This window comes from Equus przewalskii, chromosome 13 (assembly GCF_037783145.1).
Source record: "Equus przewalskii isolate Varuska chromosome 13, EquPr2, whole genome shotgun sequence".
Lineage (NCBI taxonomy): Eukaryota > Metazoa > Chordata > Mammalia > Perissodactyla > Equidae > Equus > Equus przewalskii.
This window is the reverse complement of record NC_091843.1, coordinates 77,736,370-77,763,007: the sequence shown is the minus strand read 5'-3', so window position 1 is coordinate 77,763,007 and position 26,638 is coordinate 77,736,370. Positions and strand designations below refer to the sequence as shown.

The 26,638-nt window shown below is 37.4% G+C and overlaps 1 protein-coding gene across 7 annotated transcripts in view; it reads right to left on the bottom strand.

The window, feature by feature from the left end:
- MEF2C (myocyte enhancer factor 2C) overlaps nucleotides 1-6,596 on the bottom strand; it is a 164,543-nt gene extending 157,947 nt beyond the window's left edge. For 5 of the 7 annotated variants that reach the window (XM_070569730.1, XM_070569746.1, XM_070569731.1 and 2 more), the window contains exon 1: nucleotides 6,345-6,553. The gene's annotated coding sequence lies outside the window, so the exon portion shown is untranslated. Of the gene's footprint in view, nucleotides 1-6,344 lie in introns of all 7 variants that reach the window. The other 2 variants (XM_070569732.1, XM_070569748.1) reach the window with 1 other exon arrangement.
- Between the last annotated feature and the right edge of the window lie 20,042 nt (nucleotides 6,597-26,638).

Sequence of the window (26,638 nt, the reverse complement as noted above, 5' to 3'; positions counted from 1 at the left end):
AACTTGACTGTGTATGCATACATCCTTCTTATAATAAGCACTGTCTGTGCTGTTTTTTATGACTTTCCTGAAGAGTCAGTTCAAGCCATTTTTCGTATCTTAAGCTGTATCATTTAGTGCTTGAAACTCAAGTACAACTTGAGAATGATTTTTGGCTTCTCACCAGTACTGGGTGAACCGTATCATTTCCCAATTCACATAAAAATAATTAAAATAAATGAACTACTTAAGTGCAATTGTATCAGACAACAAATAAAAATAGACATATAGCATCTGTAGCTGCATCCATATGCTCCCTTTGAACTCTCAGCACCTGAGATTGCTAAGTGCTAGTTTCTTGCTGCTGTAGCGCAGGAGAACTGGCCCGCTTGAAGAGGAGAAGGCTCCCGTGAGGACTGAACAGTCTAGCACAGAGGACAGTTTATCAGAGTGCCTCAGATCCACCCAGATTCCTGGGCCCCACCGCCGGCCCCTTGAGACACAACCTCAGGGCTCTGCATTTAACGAGCTCCTTGCGTTTCTTCTGTACATTTTGTTTGCAAGCCACTGCCTTAGGGTAAGAGTCAGCCTGAGATCTGCAAAGTCCTTCTAGTTCCCTAACTTTACCTTTTCTCCATTATTTGTTCCTGTTCTTTCAACTAATCTTAACAAGTTTTATGGATTAAATTAGTGAACACCTTTCGGAAAACTAAGATTGAGATTTCAAAATGATATGAATATTTCCACTGCCTGTCTTAGTTCCTATTATAAACAAGCAAAACAGACAGCACATATATTCTGCCCATTGTAATTAGAAAATGGATTCAGTGGTATGGGGACCTAATTGTCTCACATTTCTGTACAACTCTTATCTTTACTTATCTGAGGGGTAGCGCTTATCTTTTCTTGGATGGAATATGTTCCTTGTATTCTGGTATCTCAGCAAGACCTGTAAAATGGGCCTCAGATCCAGGGACCTTTACCATTAGTGACAACTGACCCACAAGCACGTGTGTGCCTCAGTGACTGCCAGCTCCTTGGAGCCTAGATCCTGCAAGCAGGACTAGCACTGTTCACGATCACTTAAGAAATGTGGCTTTTCACTAAAGACACTTTCAGTCAACACAAATGTTCCTTATGACCTCAGTAATTACCTCTGTCTGCAGAGCAGTTGTAAGAGGCCTTCACAACGTTGCCATCCCAGGCAACACGGTGATCCATATTTCCAACCTTTTAACCTCTCTCCATACCCAGCTGCTGCCGTTAACCTCTCTTGGATCCAGATATTTTTAACACTTCAGATTAGAGATTCTCTGATGTGCCTGTTTCTTGTTCCAAAGTTTTTCTGACATGAACAAACATTCTCAGGCTGGCTTATGGCAGTGAGTGTGGTGAATATTTTTTTCACTTAAAAATTTTTTCTCCCATTTTATAAAACAGAAAACATTAAATGACCATTAAGTCCTTTGTGTCAACTCAGCCTTACGGAGCATACTGAAAAGTTCAAAGCTATGTGTGATAATATAATTTTGAGGGGGAGACATTTCATGTTTTGTTACCAGGGTACCCAAGTGGCAAAAATATGGCCAGCTGGTCAGTTGTGTATTAAAAAGTGATTTTGTTTTACCCACTGATTTCACAGGCTAAATACTGGTGTTAGTTTTAATTATTTGGAATGTCGACATGGCAGGCTACTTGTAGCAGTAGCGAGAGCACAGGGCATGCCATTGCAGGCAGGAACCCGCCAATATGGTCCAGAATCCTTTTGAGACTTCACAGGAAGCAGAGGGCACAGCTTCTATTGGATAACTAAAACTTCCTTCCCTATGGTTTACACATGGCCCAGCAGAGTCTCATCCCTTTAGTAGCTTCCCAGAGGTTACATGACTTGTTTCCAGTCACAAAATTACTAAGCAGTGAAACAGAGTCTACGACTCAGAGCTGCCTACTCCTGCTCTGGTTCTCTTTGGACAGCACCCTTCAACTCTAAAGAGAAGACGTTTATGATCCTTCAAAGGCACACGAGGGATAAGTCATTCACTTTCAACAACATCCCTTTGAGATGCAGCGAGATGACTGAATTTATTTGACTCTTGTGATTTTTGCATATTCTGCTTTGACACCTCTGTCTTTCACAATTGTTAGAAATGGATATTATTTACTGATTATTTTGCTTGCAATTGATTTGCATACTGTTATTGCCTATTGTTAAATGGTTTGCTGATTAATGACTAATGTTGATTTGGACTAAATGTAATAGAATAAGCAAATACATTTGTCAATTTAGATATACAATTTAGTTCCTAAATGGTATCATAGAGCTGTTGGAGATTATTTTAGGTGGATCCCTTGTAGGGAAACCCTTGTCCACAATTTTCTCCTGTATCCTAAATCAAGGTTTTAAGCTCCCCACCCTCTTTTCTTTTATTCATTTGCTTCTTACAGCAAATATAGCTCCAAAGTCCAGGGTTAAGATAAACATTTTAAAATTCAGAATGTGATAGATATCTTCTAAACAATTTCTTTGCTGGAGGGTCAGAAAAGAATTAAGTATTTCGTTTGAATGGATTTTCATGACTTTGACCGAATCAGTATGTTGTGCAGCATTGTCAACAAATTATATTATAGCAAGATAAAATATTCCTATAATTAATAATTATTTGAATAAATATCAGATATTTATATTAATACAGGTTTATTGAGTCATAGAATTTCAGAGCTCTTAGGAATCACTTGCTGATGAGGCCTCTGGGGTCCAGAGAGGTTTGGTAATTAACACACACACAGAAGCTAGCTAGTTGTTGAGTCGGTTATACGACTGTTCTATGAACAGTTATATGAACTGTTTAATGTATTCTGCACTTGAGTACTACACTTCTACGCTTGTGCTTATGCTTCGGTATGTTTGGTATTTTTAATTATCACCTAATAATTAAAAAAATTTTCAGTCTGAACTTTTGATTGCTGCGTGCATTTTCCAAACATATATCACTGCCATTGATTATTTTTTATTTCTACTATTTCATGTACAATAGAAATTTTTTCAGTTTGGAAATTAGTTTGAGTGGTAAAGAGAATCTAAAAAAGAATTTATACAATAGATATTTTAATGTGTTTATGCTCTTGTTTTTAAACTACATTTTAATATGCTTTCATAAAACTGCGCATTTCTCTAATAAAGTGTTTAAGTTTGGTAACTGAAAATGGTTCTCCAGAGGAATGTAACTCACATTAATTTTCCGTGTGCTCCTTTTTTTACTTATAGTTTGACAATCCACATGTTTAAAGTCTAACAGAAAGAAAAAAATCACTGGATGTGAAGTTGGGAGCCAGAGCTGAGTCTGCATCTGTGTCCTCGTGTTGGTGACCTTGGGTAAATTTCATTTTTGTGCTTCTGTTTCAATTTCTTTAAAATGAGGAATTGAAAGCTTCAAAGACTGTTTCCCACAAAGAAAAGACTCCATGAGCTCAAAAGAAGATTTGGTTGAAAGAAATGTGTGGGCATCGTTACCTGGCTGCTCAGTATTTTCATGGACGCACACTTGTTACATGCATCTGAAGTTCCTTTAAGGAAATTAACTCTTTGTAGGTGTGAGATATGGACATGGACAGAAGTGGATAAATAAGAAAAGGAAGGGGAAATAAGTTGATGACAAAGGAGAAATTGTAGGCGGTCAAAATGATTCCCCTTTTGCTTCTTTATATCTACAGTCTAGTTATTCCTATTTGCAAACCTACTGGCACCAGGTATCATCAACAGGGATGAGTAATATGTAATTTTTATCTTTACTGGGTTACATTTGGCCTACAGACAGTTGACAGCTGTCAGTCATGTGGCTGGTCAATGAGGAGATATGTATAAAGCTGCCAAAATATTTTGTTTCTTTAAATACTTACAAGTAAACCATTTTAACTGGAAACTTCTTTGTCCTGATATTAAGTAGGTTGATATTCACAATATAGTTTATTGAAGTTAGTTACAGGGGGAATCAAGATTTTCCCAATGAATGTGTAAGGTAAACAAAATGTTTATCAAATGTCTTTCTGAAACAGGAGAAAACTCAATTTTTCTCCGCTATAAATAACCTGTACTTAAGATACGAAGATGTATTGCAAATGATGCTTAAAATGCGTATGTTTTAAGATTAAACTGTTAGGGCCCGTATGAGTCATTGCAACTTTAAGCCATAATTTCTGTAGAATTAGTAAAAGAAACCATTCCCATACAATGAAGGAGGTATTTTTGTGGCACAGAAGTTGAAGTTTTATCAGAAAGGACAAATGTAGCTGCATGTCAAACTAAGTATTCAAGCTTTTCATAATTAAAAGAAAAAAATCATAGAGTTTTGGATTAAGCCCACAATGCAGGGCATAGTTGAAATGATAAATTTTAGTTATTTAGAAGTATTTGGGTTGTAACTAACATTGTTTCGAATGGGTTCAGTCACACTGAACTCATTCACGAGTCATAAAAAATAGTTTGGAAGAAGCTTTTGTATTGCTTATACTTAGTGTTAATGACAAACTATGTAATAATTAAAGTCAAGAGTAACGCGCATAAAAACTTAAAAGTATAATTCTGAAGTTGACTTGAGTGTACGTTCAGTTTCGCAGTAGTTAGTCATTTTGAAAAGCAAGTGCTCTGATTCTTTAGGGTTATAGTATTTAACACACTAGATAAATAAAAAATTATCAAGTGCATGGAATACAAACTCAGTCTTTAAGAGACAAGTTATCTAAAAATTCAGTGACCCTGGTTACTCGGGTGCGAGAATCAATGTAATGAAGATGACGAAATATCACACAAAAATAGCAGTTTAAAACTACAATATATTCCTTTTTAATAAATACAATATACTTTCATTTTCTGAACCGTATTCTACATGTCATAATTTCTAATGAAAATCAGATTTGGGTTTTAATTTTTTAAAATATGAGTCCGTTAAAATGTAGATAAGATTGTGTTTTAAAAATATTAGTTTTTTTGGTTGGGTGGATCATTTCTGGTAATTTTTAAATCAGAAATATTTCATAATTTTAAACAACAATTAAGTCAGTCTAAAAGAATATGATACTTATAAATGTGTAGCATATCTATGTCATCACTGATTTGAAAATTGTTTTAGATGAGGTGGTCATTAAAAAAAGTCAGATCTTATTATTTTCCCACTAAACAATTATGTATTAAGCATGTAGATTGAAAATTATTTATGGGATCATCAGACTAAAACAATTGCCTCGTAGTATTAGTAATTTATATTGGTAGGAGCCTTTCTCTTCTTAAGTACCAGTGCTACCCCCCACAGCCCAGAAAATTGATTTTATGCATAATAATTTATAGCATTCTTGATCAATGTATGCTGTGTGTCTTTTACATTCATTAGCCCGTGTTGCTTGTGAATATGGTATTTGGTTATTAAAATGGTTTCATATGTTTACTATGTATAGTTCCTAGCTTTGAGCTCCTTACTTGTTTAAATAAATGTTTTCAATTTGTTATAATACAACAATTTGTAGAGAAATGCTGTGAAGTATAGTTAAAAGAATGAGTCCTTGAAATAGAATTACTTTTTAAAAATATGTCCTAGCATGTGGTCTCACTTTTCCATGTTATGCATTAATTAAAATCCTATTCTGAACAAAATATTTTTGCCTAAACTTTTGAATTCACAAAATAAAAACACCAAATATATAAATGTACTAATTTTGGAAATCAATGACATGAAAACATACTTAGTACTATCTTGGTTGTTTATCCCAAAGATTTTTCTCTAAAGAAACTCTTTGCAAAGTTATGAGAAAATTTCACCACTTTTAGTTATTAAATATTCTGTGCAATACGTTTTAAAATATATATTAAAAATAAAATTAATTTCATATTCTCTCTAAACATGTTCCTGTCCCATGCACACATAAAAAATAATAGCATATGAAACATTTGAAAAGAGCATGTACCATTTCACATTTTTATTTGGAGATTTATTGAAAAATAACATTTTGTTCATAATAGATTATGACAATTAGATAAAAAGAGGCAAAATGATATTTATGTGTTTATTTAAATAGTCTAGTATAATATATGTGATTAATTCTTCATCCTTCAGAGATTGAAGATAGTAATGAAAGAGATCAACATTAAAAATATAACATATTTCCTTTAAGAAACTTTTTTTAATAAATCTAAAAAATTGTCAAATGGTACCAGCTCTGCTTCTACAGAAGGCAAACCCACTGTTAGGTTATTTGGCTCTGATTCCAATGGTCTCATCAGCTTTCTGAATGCAGGTACCTCAGCAGTGCCTCTTCCAAGATAACAAAACCAACTTTTAGAAATTAAAAAATTTATTTTGGCAATTGAAACTCACCAGTGCCTTTCTGCTTCTCCAGGAAGTTGTACCCGTCAGCACCTGCTGAGGGCTTTGTTGTCCAAACTCTGACAGGTAAAAAAATTCCTGTAGAATAAAGCCAGACCAGCTGGCTTTGAAGAGAAACCCCCCAGTTTGGGCTGCGTTTGCCTCCTCTCCTTTTCTATGAAGACCCAGGCTTTCCCCCCTTGATCGTCAAGCCGTAAGATGCGTGATCCCTGTGCACAAGTGTCTGGCAGGCCGAGGTGCACCTGTTCCTGTCACTCTGGAGTAAATTTAGCTGTAAAGGTATCACTGACAACCAGACCTTTGTCAGTGCTGGCAAAAGAACACAGAATTGCTCCCCTCCCCTACCCCATTCCAAGCCCCTACACTGCTAGTTCATATGGAAAATCTCAAATCGGAAGTCTATCCAAAAATCGTTCCCCAAAAATGAGATTGCTTTCATATGGTAAAAAAGTAAGTTTCCTCATTTCACACAGACTTTAAAATTATATTTCCAAGAATAATCTTGGAACAAGACAAGTTTTTGTTCAATTAATGGTGGCTGGAAACTTCTTAATGGAAACATAGCACACACTTACTTCATTTCAGGTTATTAAATTGTGTTAAGCGTTAGAGTTGGTTGCCATTCTTTGCTGTAGCTCATTTGTTCTTTTTGATCCAAAGAAATATTAGAAGCTTAAAACTTATCACATAGGAGGGATTAATCACGCTACCAAAATTAGAAAGCATGTAGTTCTGAGAGACTGAATGTCCAAATTGGATGCTCATAGCACTTAAACTCTTGAGCATCTAGAATCCACTACAACATTTAAAATGGCAGCTGATGTCTGTGGGAACCCTGGATGTTTAGGAGCTGGCTAAAGCTAGAGTTCTCATACTCTTTGATTAAGGTAAGGGCAGTTGTCATTTATGTGACTATTTCAGATTAATTTCTTTATTGATGGTTTGAGAACAATTCCTTTTGAAAGAAAATAGAGAGGCAGGCAGCATTCATTGATATGTCTGACATCAATCTGGTCGTCAAGATACGTAAAGCAGTCCAGGGAGTAATGTGCTTAGCCAAAACATTCTGAGCTTCTGCTTAGTAATTATAATTTCTTAAGTGGTGTTAAAAGGAGTTGTGCACAGTACCTGATCTACCATATTATTGCTGTTTACAAGGGTTGGGTATGATGAGAAAAAGAAATCTGGATCAAAATCAAAAATGCTTTGTAAAATAAACAAAGTTCCTATTTACTTACTATGTATAAACAGCCACTCACCAAGCCTCATTTCTCCACAGGGCACCACTTTCAGATAAAAACATAGACCTGAATGGCATCATCCAGTATCCAAGGAAACCATGTAAGTACCTCTCTCACTGTGTACTTCTCTTATTCAGAGTTTAAAAGCTAGCTGAGTACTGAATAAGTGAGTGTTTTTATTTAATAATTATGCAGGAGGTACTTTTTAGGAGCTTGCTAAAAAGAAACAGGTTCTTGATTGTAACATGCGTCATAACAAAGCCCTTATGTTTTCATCATATTTCATAAAATTATGTTTAGTCCCAACCTTTCGATCAATTTTCGTTCTTAGGTACAAAGCAACTACTCAAAGTCCTAATGAATTGAGAATTTCCAACTTTTCCAAGACCCATTAGTGTCTGAGAAACAATGTTTCAGAGGCCTTACGCCAGGAGTAGTTACCTAATTGTAATAAAACTCTTCAAATTTTAAAAATTTAGAAAAAATTGCTTGGAAAATAATATTTTATTGATAAATATTTATAGCAATTTATTTGATGGTAGACTTGCTGGGGGAGTGAGCCAGTGAGCAAAGAGATGAGGTTACGTATTTAAACAATGCAAAGAATCTTGAAAGCAAGTGCAATTTCCAAGATGCAAAAATCTGCAGAAGGTTTGGGAGATGGGCATACTCTTTTCTTTCTTTCTTTTTTTTTTGCCCCCAAACTAGTGTACGTTTCTGTAGCTAATTTCAAGGTTTTAGCTAATTTTTAGGAACTATGGAATCTAATGTAGAAATTTAGTATCTAAACAACATGCTATTCTGGAGAAATATCCATTTCTAAAATATTTGGAATATTCCGTTAATTATTTCTTTACCTAGACTTTATTATTTTTTTCATATTTGCACCATCTACTCTTAACATCACATTATTTTCAATACTAAATGGTTATTCATTATTGTTTTCTTTTTCATGAAAATACTTAGAACCTTCTGTATACTCTTGTAATTATAGACCTCTTTTTTTACCATCTGGATCAACTATATGATTTATCTAGTCTTTAGATACAGACATAGTACTTTTCATCAAGGTTTTCAGGAGTTGCATTTAAATGCAACTGGCTTAGTTAGCCCTGTGGCTTGGGAGTTCTTTATATTTTTTTCATTTACTTTTGTTACTCTTATATTTCTGTCTTTCCTCTGCAGCGTGGTTCCTTGCTAAGCATAAAAGGTAAAGACATCTCTCTTTCATTTTCTCTGCTGAGTTAGAACCTTCATAGTCAATGTCTAACCGCAGGCAATTTTGTTTTCTCACATGACAAGTCAACTTGTACTATTTATGCGTTTCCATGTTTCTGTCTTTTTATATATGTTACAAAATGCATCTTTCTGAATTGAGAGATGAGAAGTTTGTGTTAGACTAAGGAATTTGCTGGAATTTTAGAAGGGTGTAAGAGTAACGGCCTCTTCACCTGGTAGAAGGGCCTGGCTAGGAAGTGATTTTTTTAATGGTTGTTAACAGACTTCACAACTGTGGCGTTTGAGGCCTGAAGTACTGCCCTCTAAAATAGGAATTCCTTGCCACAAAATAAAGGTTGGGCCATTGCTGGGTAAACTTGTCAGCAGAGCAGAGTTAGGATAGATCTTTATAAAGGAAGAAAATGCAAATCAAAGGGAAAGACTGGCTAATGTTCTAATTCCCTATCTTGAGGAAATAGAATCTTTTGAAATTTCATTCTTCCTGTAGCGAGAGGAAAAAGAAAATCTATGCTACAATGCTTCTGGCAGCATTTTAACTATTTACATTAGAATATAGATTTTCCAGAAAAGTCATTTAATTTTAATTCAACCTCTTAGAGAAATGAAAAATGGCTTGATAGAAATAGATTGATATATGCATATCCATTCGTCAGTAGTGGTCTCTCTAACAAAGACCATCATTATTGAGTCGAACTTTCTGTGATGATGGTCATGTTCTATATCTGTCCTGTCCAATGTGGTAACTGGTAGACACATGTGGCTACTGAGCACTTGAAATATGGCTACTGCAATGGAGAAACTCAATTTTGAATTTTGTTTAAATTTAATTAATTTAAATTTACGTAGACAACTTGTGACTAGTGGCTACTGTGCTAGTATTTTTCTTTCCTGAGAAATTAAAATACCCTTTTGCAAAGTGTTTCGAATCCTTTGGTGTTCCACCATATAATATGATTTTTTATATTTACGTTAATATTTGAATTATCATTGGAGTGGAATTTCTTTATAACATTTTCCCAGAGATGAATGTTTTTAATACTGTTGATGGGAAGACTTTATAACATTGTTTTATAAGCCTGGGGTAGTAACTTTGAAAATGGCCGTTATAAACAAGGCTGTGTCTAAAAAGAAAAACACTCTAATGAAAGTTCTAAGTATGGTGATAAATATTTTGGAAAGTTCAGTTGCAATTTCTGCAATACATCCTTGCAGATAATTCCCAAAATGTAACCAGCCTACCAAAACGCTCACTAGCCTTAATTCCCCCAAGCTGATTCTGCTCCTGAAGCACACATCAGATTTGAAAACTGCTCCCATGGCCTTTATAGGCATGTAGTGAAAATTAACATTAGGATGCGTAATGATATTTTAATAATATTACTAGTGCAGTAATATTGTAGCCAGACTAATTACCTAAATAAAACCTGAGAATTAAAAATTTACATTGATTTTTTTAAAAGTCAGTAAATCAACTTTTTTTTTTTTTTAAAGATTTTTTTTTTTTCCTTTTTCTCCCCAAAGCCCCCCCCCCGGTACATAGTTGTATATTCTTCGTTGTGGGTCCTTCTAGTTGTGGCATGTGGCACGCCGCCCCAGCGTGGCCTGACGAGCAGTGCCATGTCTGCGCCCAGGACTCGAACCAATGAAACTCTGGGCCGCCTGCATCAGAGCATGCGAACTTAACCACTCGGCCATGGGGCCAGTCCCCATGAGGAATTTTTTAAATCGGAGATATAACACTAATCTTCTTAGCAACTCCATTTATTGGATGTGGGCATATCCTTTTGGATGGGTAGGATTTGGGTAAGTTAAGAAGAGAAAGCAGACTTCTTTTGGCAGAAACTTAGACAAGCTACTGAGTGTCCCTCCGACTGCAAAACAACCAGATTCTAGATAAAATATACTTTCTAATGAATTATTTGACTTGAGAAAAATTTTGGACATCTCCAAAGATTCCTCTCCCTAACTTCAAAGCCAAAAAAACTAAAAAGTGTGAATGGAAAGTGGAGTTGAGAGCAAGAAGCAAACAGGATATGTGGGAGTGGCAAAACTGACTTGGAGGAATTGTATCGCAAGGATGCTGTTGGAAGAATAGCAGTCATGCGCTCTCTTAGACTTCTCATAAACCCAGCCTTATTAAAAGAACAGGAAGAAGTAACAACCACATTTAGAGACCCAGTTTTGGTCCTCTTTGATGTCTTTTGGTGTCTTCAATTAGGTAGTCAACCACTTACATTCTGCCAGATTTATTTTCAGAAAAAAGATCTATCCTTGCTTAAAAGCCAGTGTTCTGTATGGAGAAAACAGGTCCTCCGTTAAGAGAATCCTACAAATCAAGTCTTCAGTGTCCTTGTAATATATCATCTGTACTATCTCTATGTCTGAGAAATTGTTTTCCTTCAGAAACGTGGGCTGTGACCTCTGAGTCCTTAATCACTGCCTCAATTTATTATGTATTTATGTATTTTTAAGTTTATTTATCCAAATTTTTGTTATGAAAATTCCAAACATATTAAAAAATAGAGAGAATAGTGTAATGAACTTCCATACAACTACACTTACCTTTGACAGCTGTCATCTTATGGGCGATTTTGTTTCATCATCTCCCATTTCTGCTTCCCACCCCCATCCAAAATTATTTTGAAGCCAATCCCAGATATAGCATCATTTCATCCTTTAATATTTCAGTAAGTATCTTTAAAAGATTAGGACTTGTTTTTTAACTGGAAAAATGAACCACTCTAAAAAATGAACCACACCTAAAAAGTCAATATTTCCTTATTGTTATCAAATGTGTACAATCAATAGTCAAATTTTCCTAATTGTTTCATAAATTTTTATAAATGCTTTTTACTGTTTCAAACAGAATACAAATAAGACCCATACATTGCAATTGGTTGATATTTCTCTTCTCTTTTAATCTACAGGTTTCCCCTGTATTTATTTTTCCTTGTTTGTTGAGGAAATTGGATTGCTTGTGCTGTAGAGCTTTCTATAGTTTGTATTTGCTGATGCGTTCCTGTGGAATTGTTTAATAAGCTCCTCTGTCCCGTATCTTTTCTACTAATTGGTAATTAAGACTAGGAACTTGACCAAAGTCATTCGGAGAAAGCTGGGCAAGACGTCTGGTTCCCTCTCTTTTTCTGGTGTTAACAGGTATTGATCTTTGCTTAGACCCATTTATTAGGGTTAGGGAGTACCCACAGCCTTGGGCAGTTTCTTCCCAGGTTTGCCCACATCAGAACTCTGCTAAATTCTTTAGTGAGACTCTTTGCAAATCTCAGGAGATCTTTCTCTTTGCAGCAGCTCTTGCCAGGTGCTCTGTCCTGTGACCTGTAGCCGCCTCCTTCTCCTGTACTTTCAGTTCTATTTCCTCAACTCGGGGAGTTTGCCTCTTTTGGGTTACCTCCCCCGCCTCTTCTTGAGTTACCCTTCTTGGATCGCTGCTGAGAAATCCTGAAGACAGTAAGCGGGGAAATCATAAGATTCTCCTCCTTGGCTTCTCATCTCTCAGGGATCACTGCTTTTTGTTGCCTTATGTCCCATATCTTAAAAATTATTGTTTCATGTAGTTTGTCAGAGTTTTGTTATTGTTGTTACTGTTTTAGGAAGGAGGTTACATCCAGCCCGTCTTAGTCCATTTTGGCTAGAGTAGGAAGTCTCCCCAGTTGCTTGTAAAAAAAAGTTCAGCTATAGCTTATTAACCAAAACAACATCTTCATATGAAGCTCAGTATTTAAAACAAACTAAAAAATATTGTAATTGAAGTATGTGTCCTTTGAAACTCTGCTATAGTCTTAAAACTGCCAGTGCAACTTCCAGGACCTCCTGCTGACTTTTCCCCTCCCAACTAATTGTATTTCCCACAAGATGAGTCCTATTTTATTTTCTGTCGTTTCTGGCAATTTCGTGGTTCATTCATTCATTTCTTCAACGAATATTTTTGAATACTTGCTATACTATGTGTTGTATAAAGTGTTGGAGATAGTGATGAATAAGATAATATTTATCCCCTTAAAAACCTTGCAATTTATTTTCACACTCGAACTTGTACACGAATGCTCATAACAGCTTTATTACTAATAACCCCAAACTGGGAATACCCAAATGTCCATCAATGGATGCGTGGTTAAATAGACTGTGATATATCCTTGGTATGGAATACTATTCAGCAATAAAAACTAATGAACTGTTTCTATGGGCAACAACTTGGCTGAACCTCAAGGAAATTATGCTGAGTGAAAAAAGTTTGTCTTAAAAGGATACTGTATTGCTTATTTCCATTTATACACATTCATAAAGTAACATTATAGAGATGGAGGACAGATGAGTGGTTGCTAGGGGTGAGAGGGGAGGAGGGAGAGTAGGTGTGGACACAGAAGGGCAGCACTAGGGAGTCTTGTGGTGATGGCACGGTTAAGTGTCTTGATTGTGGCCGTGCTTGCTCAAAGCCACACATGTGATAGAGTTGCATACAGCTCTTCACACACACAAACAGCAATAAGTGCATGTACAATTGGTGAAACAGGAATAAGCTCTATGGATTATATCAATGTCAGTGACCTGGTTTTGATATTGTATTTATGTAAGATGCTAACACTGGGGGTTGGAAGTGGGGTGGGGGAAGTGTACACAGCGCAGTACGTTTCTTTGCACGTTCTTGTGAATTTTTAATTATTTCAAAATAAATTTTTTTCTTAATAATCTTGCAGTTTCGTGGAGGATATAAAGAACTAGGTAGCCAATTACAATACGTTGTAATAAAACTCAGTTAAGGGGAAGTACTGTAGAGTGTATGTATGGAGGAATACCTTGTTCCCGTTCTCAAGTCAAGAGACAAGGTCTCTACTACTGCCTTGTCTCCTAAACCTTCCCAGTCAGGTCCTGCTTCTGTTGGGAGGGCGTGTATGAGCAGTGGATTTGCAGGATGCTTGTGATTGACCCTCCCCCACCCCTACTCCAGTGTGATGTACCGTACTCATTAGGGCCTCGGGAAAATACCTTAACCATACAAGGCAAACATTTTATAAGAATGAGCACATATAAAGTAACAGGAGTCTGGTGTTCTCACAGCGTGTTCAAATGTAAGTTCAAAGAGCCATTCCAAATTTAAATATCAATGAGTTTTGGATTACACACAGCTTTGGCTCTTCTCCGGCCCGAACCTGCCATCAGCACCCGTCAGCCAAAGCTTTCCTCTGACCGGTTTAGAAATAGCCTTTGTATGTGAAGACTAACACATAGCTGCAGTGGGTTTTATACATACATTGTCACTTGTTACTGTAACTTATTTTAATTCAGTGACAGATTGTCACATATTTAGAGTTTTCGTAAGTTATAAAAGTTTTTTTTTTCCCTTTGGAACTAAGTAGAAAATGTATTATTTCTGATATGTTGGGGGACATATTTTGGTTTTGTTGGTATTTAGTAGGCAGTACTAGAAAAGCCAATCAATATAAATGTATGCTCTTGTCACATTGTGACAACTCAGTTGTCTTAGAATTTTTATTAGGCTGTGTCTAAATTTCACAAATCCTTGAATAGTATATTGCAACACATAAGCTGGAGATATTTTGATTTTATTTGTTGTTGTTACAAAAGCTCTCCCCTCCTCTCAGTCTCGGGAAGACCTCCTTGGGGTGTCCCTTGGACTAAGGAGGGTCTGAGTCTGTCCCTGTGTGTGTTAGGGAATACTCAAAGGACAGAAGACATTTGTAGAGTGTTAATCTGATGTGAGACTCCCTGAAATAGAATCTCAAGGTGTGTGTATAGGCAGCTTTGGTTTGTGTCATTTTCCTTTATCAACATTATAGCCAATTTGAAATTACCAACATCTACTTTGTAAAATCCACACTTCTATCTTTTGAACTCATTCTTTTTTATTTTTTTAAATTGATGAAGTGATAGGGTCTTGATCCAGTTTTTTGAATTTTGTTAGGACAAAGATAATATATTTCAGATTTAACAGGTCGTTTATTATTGATCCGATCCTGAGACTTTTCCTCATTTTTTTGTTGTGGCCAATTGTGTACTACTTTTCACTTTACATTTTAACATTTTATGAATTTTGATTTTCTGAAATAAAAATTTATTTTTGTACCAAAACCTTTGAAGAAAACATATAAGACTATGTCAATAGTATAGCTGACTTAGAATATTTTTTCTTGTCTTCTGGTAATTTGTGGTGACTGTGTGGTCCTGATTTTCAAAGGGCCATGATTGTATCCTATCCTATCTCTGAGAAAATTATATCTGAGTATAATTATATCTGAGAAAATTATTACTTATTTCTTATTCTTATTTGTTTCTTTAAAATAAATTTATTATAAGGACTCTTAAGGTTACATAACATTCCACATATTCTGTACTTTTCCTACAACCTTAAGATTGTACTTTGTTGGTCTGGATCTGTAAAACGATTGAATAATATTACAAGCATTTTTGGGAGAGGAATTGGGATTAACAGGAAGCAGTGGCTTTTTCATAGATTTGGGAAGTGTTTTCTTCTAAGTAGCCTGAATATCCTTGAAACAGCAATTTTGGAATAAGAGTTGCCTAGGCGCAATATCATTCCTCCAGTTTGTGAGGAGAGAGGTACGCCAGCATCTCCCTTCCCTGCCCTACGTCTGCCTGAGCAAAGCTGAGCTCAGTGTTATCAATGCTCCCACCTGCAGCCAAGCCCAGCAGTCCCTGGACCAAACCCAACAACAACAGGAAGCATATTTAGAGCCTTTGACCTTTTCTTCCTCAGTGGGTACATCTGGTGGCCCAGCTACAACTGCTGGGCTCCCGTGTTACTGCTTATTCTCAACTCAAATCTGTGTGGTCCACTGGATCTGAGATGCCAGGACTCTGACCTAGTTCCAGGGGCCTATGTGGCCCCATAGTCACAGAAATTGTCCCCTTCTCTGTTTACAGGACAAGGCCTCTGCTAGGTCTCCTTGGATTCTAGGATGCCGTCTCTGAGTCCTCACTCCACACTGTGGTGTCTCACAGAATACGATCAGATCTGATGCCGACCACCGCTTGCCTGACTTCTAGATATACTAGATAGTCCTCCTTCTGCGGCCTGGTTTGATACCATATTACCTACAGCTGCATGCATAACTTCAGGGTTCACGATGCCCTTTGAATGTTGTGCCTGTCTATCTCACTGACCCTTGGGTGACAGCCGTGGACGGGGTCAGCTCTGTATTTATGATCCCATTGTGAGAACTGGCCCGGTGTTGTTAACCATCCATCATACCTCACACCTGTAAATGGGAGAAGGACCACAGACATCGTGTATATCCCTGTGCTCTGGAGGGTGGCATCTCCCTGACTGTGTAGCAAGAGGCTCATTCATGCTCCTGTTTTCTGTTTAGCTCTTCTTAGTTTCAGAAAGCTTTTTTGTAACCTACAAGAGAACCATTAAATAAGGGGCAGAACTAAGGCAAGTAATAAACAGGGAGTGGGGTAAAACTGAGCCGGAAAACCAAGGCCCTCTCCAGAAAGCCTGCAGTTGAGTAACTTGAATTTTAGGCTCAAGCGTTCTGTCAGTCACAGAAAAAGGGACGCATAAAAACGGGTGCCACTTATCAGATCAGAGGCGGCAGGAGATTCAGCTTATCAGAAGAGATGCTCTTGTTTCCTAGCTGTGCATTTTTGGAAGGAATGTATTGAGTGGCTCATTATATAGACTTTTTATATCAGATAATCATATTAAAATACCAGTGCACATTGCTGAATGTTATCTTTCCTTTCTAGCATGAAATACTTCAGAGAATAATTCTTCTTCAAAATGCCTTGAGACTAGCACTCTCCAATAATTTCTAGTATCCATGGTAAAAAATAAAAAGATAATGTTAAAATAATTTAATAATATGTATATTCCACTCAATATATCAAAAACTATTATTATTTCAACTGGTAATGGATATAAAAAATATTGATATATTTAATTTTTTTTCTTTAAACTAAAAGTGAAAAAAACCCCTAAAAGTCTTTGAAGTCCAGTGTGTATTTTTTACACTTATAACACAGCTCTGTTTGGACTAGTCACATTTCGAGTGCTCCACAGCCACATGTGGGTGGGTCGGGTCATGGTGGGAGGGGCACCTCTTGTTGGTTGTAATGTCCTTGTGGTGCTTTCAGCCTTGAGATTTCTCAGTTACAGTTAACATCGGAAACCTTGAAGGAAGAATTTTCAGTGTTCTTTGTACTGGGGTGGTCATTAATCCATAAGTCATCATTTCATGTCACCAAAACTAATTTGATGGGAAGAACAAACAGATTCAGTCATTATCAAGAAAGTGAGTAACTTATTCTGGAAACTTTGGGACCCTTTACTTTCAATTCCCTCCTCACTAGTGAATGCACTAATTTCTGTTTTTTGTAAAATTCTCTTGATCTATGTTTATGCCACCTGTTTCCTTAAGACTTCCACGATTTCACCAGCTTTCTCTCCTAGGGTTCCAATGAGAATTAGTTTGTAATTTTTTTTTTTGGTGAGGAGGATGGGCCCTGAGCTAACATCTGTTGCCAATCATACTCTTTTTGCCTGAGGAAGATTTTGCTGGACATCTGTGCCAGTCTTCCTCCATTTTTTGTATGTGGAAGGCTGCCACAGCGTGGCTTGATGAGCGGTATATAGGTCCACGCCCAGGATCCGAACCCAGAAACCCCAGGCCACTGAAGTGGAGTACACAAACTTAACCACTACATCACTGGGCCAGCATCTAGTTTGTAATTTTTCAATGATATTCCTCATGGCTTTCTGCTTGACCAGCAGGTACTGGTTAACTTCTTTGTTAGCTTTTTGTTGATAACAGAGACTTGTTGGTTGCCTTCCTCCCCTTCAGTTCCTTGCATGGAGTAAAGTATAGTCAGTTACACTTGTTGAATTAACATGTATGTGTCTTCTCCTCTGATTTATGGTCTGGAAAGCGGGGGCCATGCATTTGATTCCTTTGGTATATTTGTAGTTGCTAGTATAATGTAGGGTATGCAGTTAGTGCTTAATGATTTCTTGCTGGCCAGACCCAGGACTTATAATTGGCCTTCCTAATCTTGGTCCAAAACTGTGTCCATCAAACTGTTAAATTACATCCTTGAAAAGAAAATCACTGTTTTCATTTGGAGGAAGAAATACAAATATACACATTCACCAGCCTTCCTTGCTGGTTCCTAACTGACTCTATGAGAAAAAGAAAGCATTAATGAAGAGAGTGCTACTACCTTTAGTTAAATACTAATCAAGTCTAATACATAATTTCTGCCAAAAGATCCATAAACACTTACTGAACACCTATTATGACTAAGACATCGTATTGGGCACAGGGGATAAAAAAAGATACGTTTTTGACCCTCAAGTTGCTTATGTTTTTGTTGGAAAGTCAGATCTTGCCAAAGACCTCTTTAAAACATTTGTAAGTTTAGCGTAAGCTAGCTACTAATGGGAAGAAGATTCAGTAAGTAATTTTCACTCTGTTTTTCTTTCAGCGGTGTTGGCTACTAAGTATTTTTAGAAAAAATGTGTAGATAGTGGTTTGTTTTTAAAGAAGTTACATTATTTGGCATTTATTACATTTTATTTATTTCCTTGATTGATTAATTGCAGTTAAATTACCTTAGCATGCTAGAACAGATTTTACAGATTTTGACATATGATTAAACAGCATAAAGCATAACTAATGTGGTTTTAGTGGCATGCTATGTATTAAAGCATAAAATTTAAACACACACTTCATCAGGAATTTTTGCAGTTACAGTGAGTTAGAAAGATTCAGATATTGGAACTCTCCCACATGCCCCCCCTTATCGGGAGGGGCAGGAATTTTGTAATTGAGGTTATTATAGGAGAGTGTCCTGACATAACTGATTGACTTTAGTGATGTGCCTTGAAAGTTCAAATTCAAGGTGTGCACTCATTTCAGTCAGCTTATTTTGAATGTTTAAATAAGAAATACTATTTCTGGGTATTCTGAATAACTCCTTGTACATTTATTCCTAATAGTGAGCATTTGGACTAATGATGTATTACTAATGAGCATGTAAATGTACCACCTGATTACATTAATATATGATCTTCTATGACGAGGTCTGAAATGAACATTTCTAATATGTATTTCTTTTCCCCAAATGGCACTGTGGTGTATACTGAGGAAGACCGAGACAAGGGTGTTTTTCTTAAGAGCCACTGATTTAGTCAATTATCAAAAATCACATTATAATAAATGCTGTTCTAAGAATTTTGATTAACCTTTAAATAAATGTTACTTTGGAAAAAAATCTGCCAAATGTGTTAATGATAAATCATGAAGTGGTAGTAATTGCAAGTGTGGCTTTATAGATAATATAGTTAATTGATACCACCCTCTCAAACATATATAGCACATCAGCTGCTATGAGGCTGGGTGATAGTAATGGTGTCTACGGCATTTCTCATGCACTGAGGATGACACGAGTAAAATGGGAACTTAGAGTGCTCACCAGGGTCATTTTCTCATGGACATCTGATGCCCATGGTCAAGTAAATTTTTAATGACACATAGTCACTACACACCTTTCAGCCTCCTGGAGAGGTAAGTGTGCATTGATCTGTCCTAATTAGCCTTGGAGAGTACTTCAGACATCCCTACATGAACACTATTATTTAATAAAATGGGAGCTGTTTTTTTCACAAGCTCAGCACTTGCTTCTTGGATGGCTGTATTGTTGTTGTTGTTTTTAACTCGAGCATCGTGTTCATTCTTGTCTTTGTCTGGCAATGTAGTATTAATGCAGTTGCATGGAAAAGTAAGCAAAATTAAGGAATGGGTCTGATTATGGAGGTTCGTTGCTATTATAAGAAGCCCATAGAGCACACATCTCTTCCTTCTCTAATGTATAGGGTGCTGACTGCATAAAATTGCTTGAAAAGATATTAGGATATACAGGCAATTCTGTTGAGGCATGCAGTGGGATGCTTTTATGTTTGGCAATAAAGGTGGCTCTGGAATATCTGATTTGCAAAATAAAAGGTAACCAAAAGAGTTTGTAGTTGCTTTAGATTGGAGCATTTATGTAGGGACATCTACGTATTTTGAGAGTTTAGCTTTCATCTGAGTCTGGGGTCACCTTGAGTTTGCTCATGGTTGGAGTAAATCAAGCATTGTTTATAATTAGCTGATAGGATTTGGAGGTAGGGGAATTTCTAATATAGATGCCTCTTAGAATTGTGAAATTATTCGGTTCCGAAAGGGATAAAGACCTTATGATGTTAAATCCCATCCCTGGATAAAGTTTACAACCAGAACATCTTAGAGGCATGAATATCACTTGGTAGATGTGCTTCACTGGCTACTGGATTTATTTGCTGTTAAGAAAATGGAAGAAAAGTGGGTTCCTGGCAAGCTGTAGGGATGGCCATTGATGACAATGGCTGGACAATGTCTGAAGTTGCCTGTGTGTGCAAGGAAATCAGGCATCTCTTCCTGCTTTTTTGTGGCCACAGAGTGGCTACCAGGCTCCAAAATGCCTCCTTACGTGCTTGCTGATACTGGAAGTTGCATAATTAGAGATTCAAATCTTTGGATTTTGCAAATGTCTCTAGAAATGGTGACGCTTTGTCTAAATCAGATCCATAAAACTCAGTGTGAGTGAGCTTACTAGCTCTTTTAGGAGCACAGGTCTTGAAAGTGGGATGGGTAGGGAAATCCGAGTACTCCGGGTATGGAGGGAGGAAGAGGAAGCACCTTGTGGGCATGAAGAGGACAGGAGGGGCGAGATGAAAGGCTCAGAGTGAGGGGGCCCAGGGCAGCAGAGGGCAAGATTTACTTTCTTTATGATACATGGAAACCTCTAAAAGTGGCAGGCTTCCTAAATATAGTTTTAAAACACTTTTAAAAATCCTGGTTGAAAACTGAATTTGTTTTCAGTTTTATTTAGATATGAGTCGTAATTTCATTGTTAGCAGATATTTTCTTTGAATTACCTCATTCGTTTATTCAGGATGCACTTACTGAACAACTACTATGGGCTAAATAGTGTGTTGGGTGCTAAGGAAAAAAGACGTGATTCCCATCCATAATGTTTTATCAGTCACTGTGCTTTTGGCTGTAGGTAATAGAGGAAACTCCAAATGACTTTAGTAAGAAGGAAATCTGTTGGCTCATACCACTGAAGGTCTGGTGGAGAGGCAGAATTCAGGGACGTTTTAATCCAGTAGTTTTGATGTAGCTTTTCTTCCATTCTTTTTCCTTACCCTCTCCGTGGATCAGCTTCATCAGTGACTAGCAGCAAGATAAGTATCAAGTGAAAGGGGCTCTTTCAGGAGCTTTCTAGAGAGCTGGAAAAGCTTTCCTAGAAGCCTCAAAGAAACCTCTTCTTGGATTTCAATAGCCCAAGAGACCAAGATTACACAAGAAATTATAGGACTAGTGGATGCAGATATGTGTGGGTTCAGTGAGAGCACTGGGAAGTGGCATCCACTCTGGAAGGGTGGACATGGGGGTTTCAGGAGAGGATTCCTTGAAGAGATGCTGCCCAAACTAAATCTGAGAGGATGAGAAGGAATGGGGAGATGGGAAGGGCATGTAGGGAATGAGGGAAGTGGGTGCAAAGACAGAAGTGACAGGGTACACTGCACAAAAGCACTACCCTCACTCGTTCTTCAGGTCTCAGCTTTACTTTATCTTCCCCAGGAGGTTTCACAGAGCCTCGGGTGGTCTCACAGTCCTCTGCACTTATCCCATCTTAACACTCACCACACTTCCTGGTTATTCTTTGAACTGCCTTCTCTTCTTCACTAGACTCTATGAGGGCAGGGCCCTCGTCTGTCTAATTTCCTGGTGCCTTGCACGGTGCAGTAATAAGAATTACAAAAATGCTACCACTTCATTTTTAATTCAGTATCTAGCATCATCAAAGATTGCGTTTTCCTTTGTATAAAGAAATGTCATATTCCTGTGACAAGTTCTTTATTGTCATTAAGAATCAACTCTTTATAGATGAGTTGTGATTATGCAGTTCCATGTAAGAAATAGAAAGATCTTTATAATTAGCCTACACTGCAAATAATTCTATAAGTTTCCCGGGTAATCATCTTATGTGATAGGCAGAAGGCCTGTTTCTCTAATGTAAGGGAACAGAGGAGATGAATGACTTGAGCCATTAGAAAGTATGGTTGGTTGGGACATCCTCTGCTTTATGAGCTTGGGAAAAAGGAAATACCCTTGACTGAAAAGCTTTTTGCAGGTTCTGCTGTTTGGAGTAGAATCAAAGGACTGGAAGAAATCTTTAGAAAGTATCTGGTCCATGTTTCTCCTTCTACAGAAAAGGGGGCTTGGGCTTAGTGAGGTTAAGAGACTTGCCCAGAGCTGCACATGATGAATAAGCCTGTGGAAGAGCTGGGGCTAAGCTTGTGTTGCCTGCTTCTCAGACTTAGGATGTGCTCTGTGCGATGCCATGCTGCCCTCTTGGACTCTTCAGTCTTGAAGAAACTTAACCAGATGTGAGAAGCAAAATTCTTCTGTGTGAATTCATTTGAAAAAAATACCCCACTGGTTTTGCAGTTTTGCAGAGTGGAGATTTACTGACTTCGGAAAATTAAGGAGTTAAGCCCCTCAAATACTAAATTAAATCTGCTCATAGCTTTAAAAAACCAAAACTCGTTTAAGCAACTTTTCCTAAGTTCAGCAGAAGCCCAGGCTCCTCTCGGAAAGGAAGCAGATCGAAGCTGTTCTGTTAGGCTGTGCATTGTGTTTTTCTTCTCCGAGAGCTCGGGAGATTGGCGTTGCTCCGCAGTAGTGTCACAGCCCGCAGTCATTTAATGCCTCTTCTTGAGAGGCCAGGCTTCCACGCCCAAGTGCATTTAGTAGGTCAGTACAGTAATTTTAAATGTCTTTCTTTCAATCTTTTGCCATCTTCAATTATACCTTTCCACCCTACTATTTGTGTAATTTTCTTCTGTCTGAAGTCTCTTTACTGTTGTTCTCTATTGCACAGCATGACAAATTACCCATCAAGCCATATCTTTTCAGCCCAGAAATGCGCAATAACACGGAGTCATGGCATTATCGCATGTTGTGCACTTTATTTCCTCACAGTTCATTCAAGTGTGTCACTTTATTTTCCTGGCTTCCTTTTGTCATCATGGAGATTAACCATTTTATCCTTCCTAAACTTTAGAAACAATTAGAATTTCATTATAGTGGAAGCTGAGAGTGAGTGCTGGCTCAGTACTATATGGAGTATACTTTTCATATTATCGGTGGCAAAATTAAAGCCATGAATCCTGAGTCCTTTTCGAAGGAGCGACTTTAGAGGTTATTATACAGCTGAGTAACCCTGGCTCTGGACAAGAGAATTATTTGAGCCTGTGGCCACCAAACACATTAACCGTAAGAAACCATTTAGTCTGACATTGAGTACCTGATTCTTCTGTTCTCCTGGGAATTATGAAAGTCTCTGGGGCCCATGTGTTCTGTACACAAAATCTTTTTTTCCCCTCTTAGCTTTGGCTAAATACCAATAGTGTACAGTGTGCAATGAGATACAATAGACATTGCAAGTATGTGTTAGAAAATCAATTGGTATTGATGCTCTAATCAGCGGGGCTGCAGCTGGTATGTAGACACATCACTGGAAATGGTGATTAAGATTGTATTCAAAAGCATTAAAAAAAAAAGCCCACAACGTTTAGATCACTGTTCAGATAGATTTCTGTTTTACTGGGATAGTAGATGAGTTGGGCAGCCAGTGATGCTTCTAGGTTCTACTAGACTAATTTATAAGATGTATTATCGTGTAATATATTTTATAGGTTGCATTTATAATTTATTTTAAATTATACATTTATAGGATATAGGATGGTGGTTATTGGTAAACAAACAAACAAAAAGTTCAAAGTTCTTTTGCCACAGCCAGTTTACAGCCTGCTACTAAATACAGATACTGAATAGGAGCTGCTCTGGAGAAAGGGCAGAGAAAGGAAGGGGGCGTGGTTACAGTCTAGTTTTAGTCTGAAAACACATTTAGTGAGGAGATTGAGAGGGCAGGGGAAGAGAGAGACAGACAGACAGAGAGAGAGCGAGGGAGGGAAGGAGGGAAGTGGAGAGGGGACAATGGTAATGAATGTGAAATAGTCTGGAGGAGAAGCCAGTAAGAATCATGGGATGACAAGGGAGGTTTTCAGAATTCAAAGAAATGGAACCGTAGGAATATGAGGCAGGGCTTCCTACTCAGGCATTTTCTACCCATGAGCAAGTAATTAGCTAAAATATTAGCTAAAAAATTCTTTTAGGAGAACTTAAGGATGAAAAGAGACTTGAACTGGAAAGGGTGGTTGCTTTCATAAAACACTTCATTTTCTAATATATCTCCATGTGTTCCTGTGAACACCTTTAGGTTGTACTAAAAATATAGCCATTGAAAGATCAACTGTATATGTAATTTTCAATTTTAAGTGTTTTTATGAGTAGAGAATAAGCTGGATGTTTAAAATAAATCTAGGTACAGAGGTCCTGCCTTTTTATCTCTACATTATCTTTGACACTCAGCTAAGCTCTAGTCTAGAAGTATCAAAGCCCAACTAGAAGATGGAACACAGGTACCGAAACATTGGAATGTGTGTCCTTTAGAAACAGTAACCATCACAGCAAAGACAAGCTGCTGCTATTATTGTAAGTGTGGGAGGCAAAATGCTATGGAGAGGAGCAAAAGCCCGGTTCTCGAAGCATTTAACGGTCGTTTTTAAAACCATATAACACATTGAGACTTCCCATGTATGATTTTAACAAGCAGCCAGTAACTAAAAAAAAAACAAAAGGAAAGCAAAAGAATTCTGGGGAATGAAAGGGGAAACAGCAACAAATAATTAAAACTGCAGAGAACTTCCTAGTTTTCAAACTACTTTTAAATGTACTTTTTCATATGTTCATCACAAACGACCTGCAGATAAAATAGGACAGGAATTACTAAAGCCCTTTTAATAGATGAAGAAAATGAGACTGGATAGGAAAGAGACTCAGCTGAGGTCACACAAGCAAGTGGGCGCAGTAGTCCTAGAAATGAGGTCTCTAGAACCCTGCTGTCCAGTATGGCAGCCGCCAGCTACGTGGGGCTATTGAGCACTTGAAATGTGTCTCGTCCTCCTTGAGATGGGCTCTAAGTATAAAATATACACCAGATTTCAAAAACTTACTGCAAAGAAAAAAGAATATTTTACTTGACATCATGGGTGTATTGAGTTAAATAGAATATATTAAAATTAATTCATCCATTTCTATTTACTGTTTAATATGGCTACCAGAAAATTTAATGTTACTTATGTGGCTTGCATTTGTGGCTTGCATTATATTTCTGTTGCTACTCTAGGCATCTCATCCAATACTCTTCCAGGAAAAAAAAAAAAGGAAGGAAAAAAGGAGAATGGGATATCATGGAGTTTGAAGCATTCATTCTTCAATGATAAAAGTGTCTCAGTTCTATTTATCATTTCAATTCAATTCAGTAAAAAACCATGGAGTACCTAATATTTATTACAGTGGTTCTAGGCATTATGTTCAGCATATTTTGAAGAGAGAGGAAAAGGATCATAACAAAGAGAATATCTTTTCTGGAATTCTCTAAGCGGATGTACATGAGAGGAAGCATACAAAAGATTCTCTCATTAGACTTTATCAAATCTGTTCTCAAGGAACCGCAACTAGTGCAGATGTGAAGAACCTGAGATTTTCTTGGCTGGAAGAGCACCCTGGTCTCACACACCCAGGGGTGTTTTGGCAGGTGCAGGGAGGATATGTGGTCTGTCATACCACGTGTCCGAGCAGACTCCACCTTCGGGGAGGAGGACCTTGGCAGAGGACAGACAAGTGAAGCGTATTAAGGAATAGCTGTATGAAAAATGCAGCTCAGAGTAGGAAGAAGGGAAGTGTTGAAAAACTAATGAACCATAAGATCTCTGCAATCACCTCTTAATAGTACATTATTGAATAACACCGGTGTGCGCTAGGTTAGTTAGAACGTGTTACATCCGATTTCATGAGCTATATGTCAGTGCACACCTAGTTCTTGAGGAAAGGACTGAACCTACCGTTGTCACTTAGAACACACCCTAGTAATTACTGCTATAGATTCCAGTCTCAGAAAATATTAATGTTTTTACAATCAGTTTTCAAAACCTCGAGTGCAACAAAGGAGAATCGCGCGACTCTCGCAAGCTTTCAAGATTTGAGCGGAAGGGGAAAAATACACTTGCGTGATATTGTAAATGAAATTCTGCTTTTAAAATTCTAGATCTATTTGAAATCTGTCATTTAAAAATTAATAACCGTTTTCCTTGAACACAGTCTGTGTGAAGAAACCCAATCCACTTCTGAACAGTTCTTCCTTCCTTCCCAGACCCGTGGAAATTCACTACTGTTGCTGACAAACAAAATGCCACAAGATTTGTCATACAAATCACATTATAAGAGGTTCCAAAAACTTGACAACGTTGACAGTTGTTTTCAGCAAATGGCTGCTTTACTCTGTACTGTCAATGTTGATGTCCCTGTGCACATGTAAAAGAGCAATGTGATTAAGGCAAGCTTGTCCACGCTATATCTGAGCCAAGTTTTCCGTCTCCGCGTGGCACTGAAAGATTGCTCAGCTGTTGCAGATAAGGCAGGAATAGCTAGCAGATTTCTGCCATTTAAAAAAAAAAAAAACATTCTCTGGGCATGCATTTCTGTAGGAATTTACCAACATCTGTTGCTGACCTAAAGTTTTCTATGAAAGTGGCATATTTAATTTATATAAGTCATTTACAATGGTATTGGTCAAGCCGAATTTCCTTAGGAAATA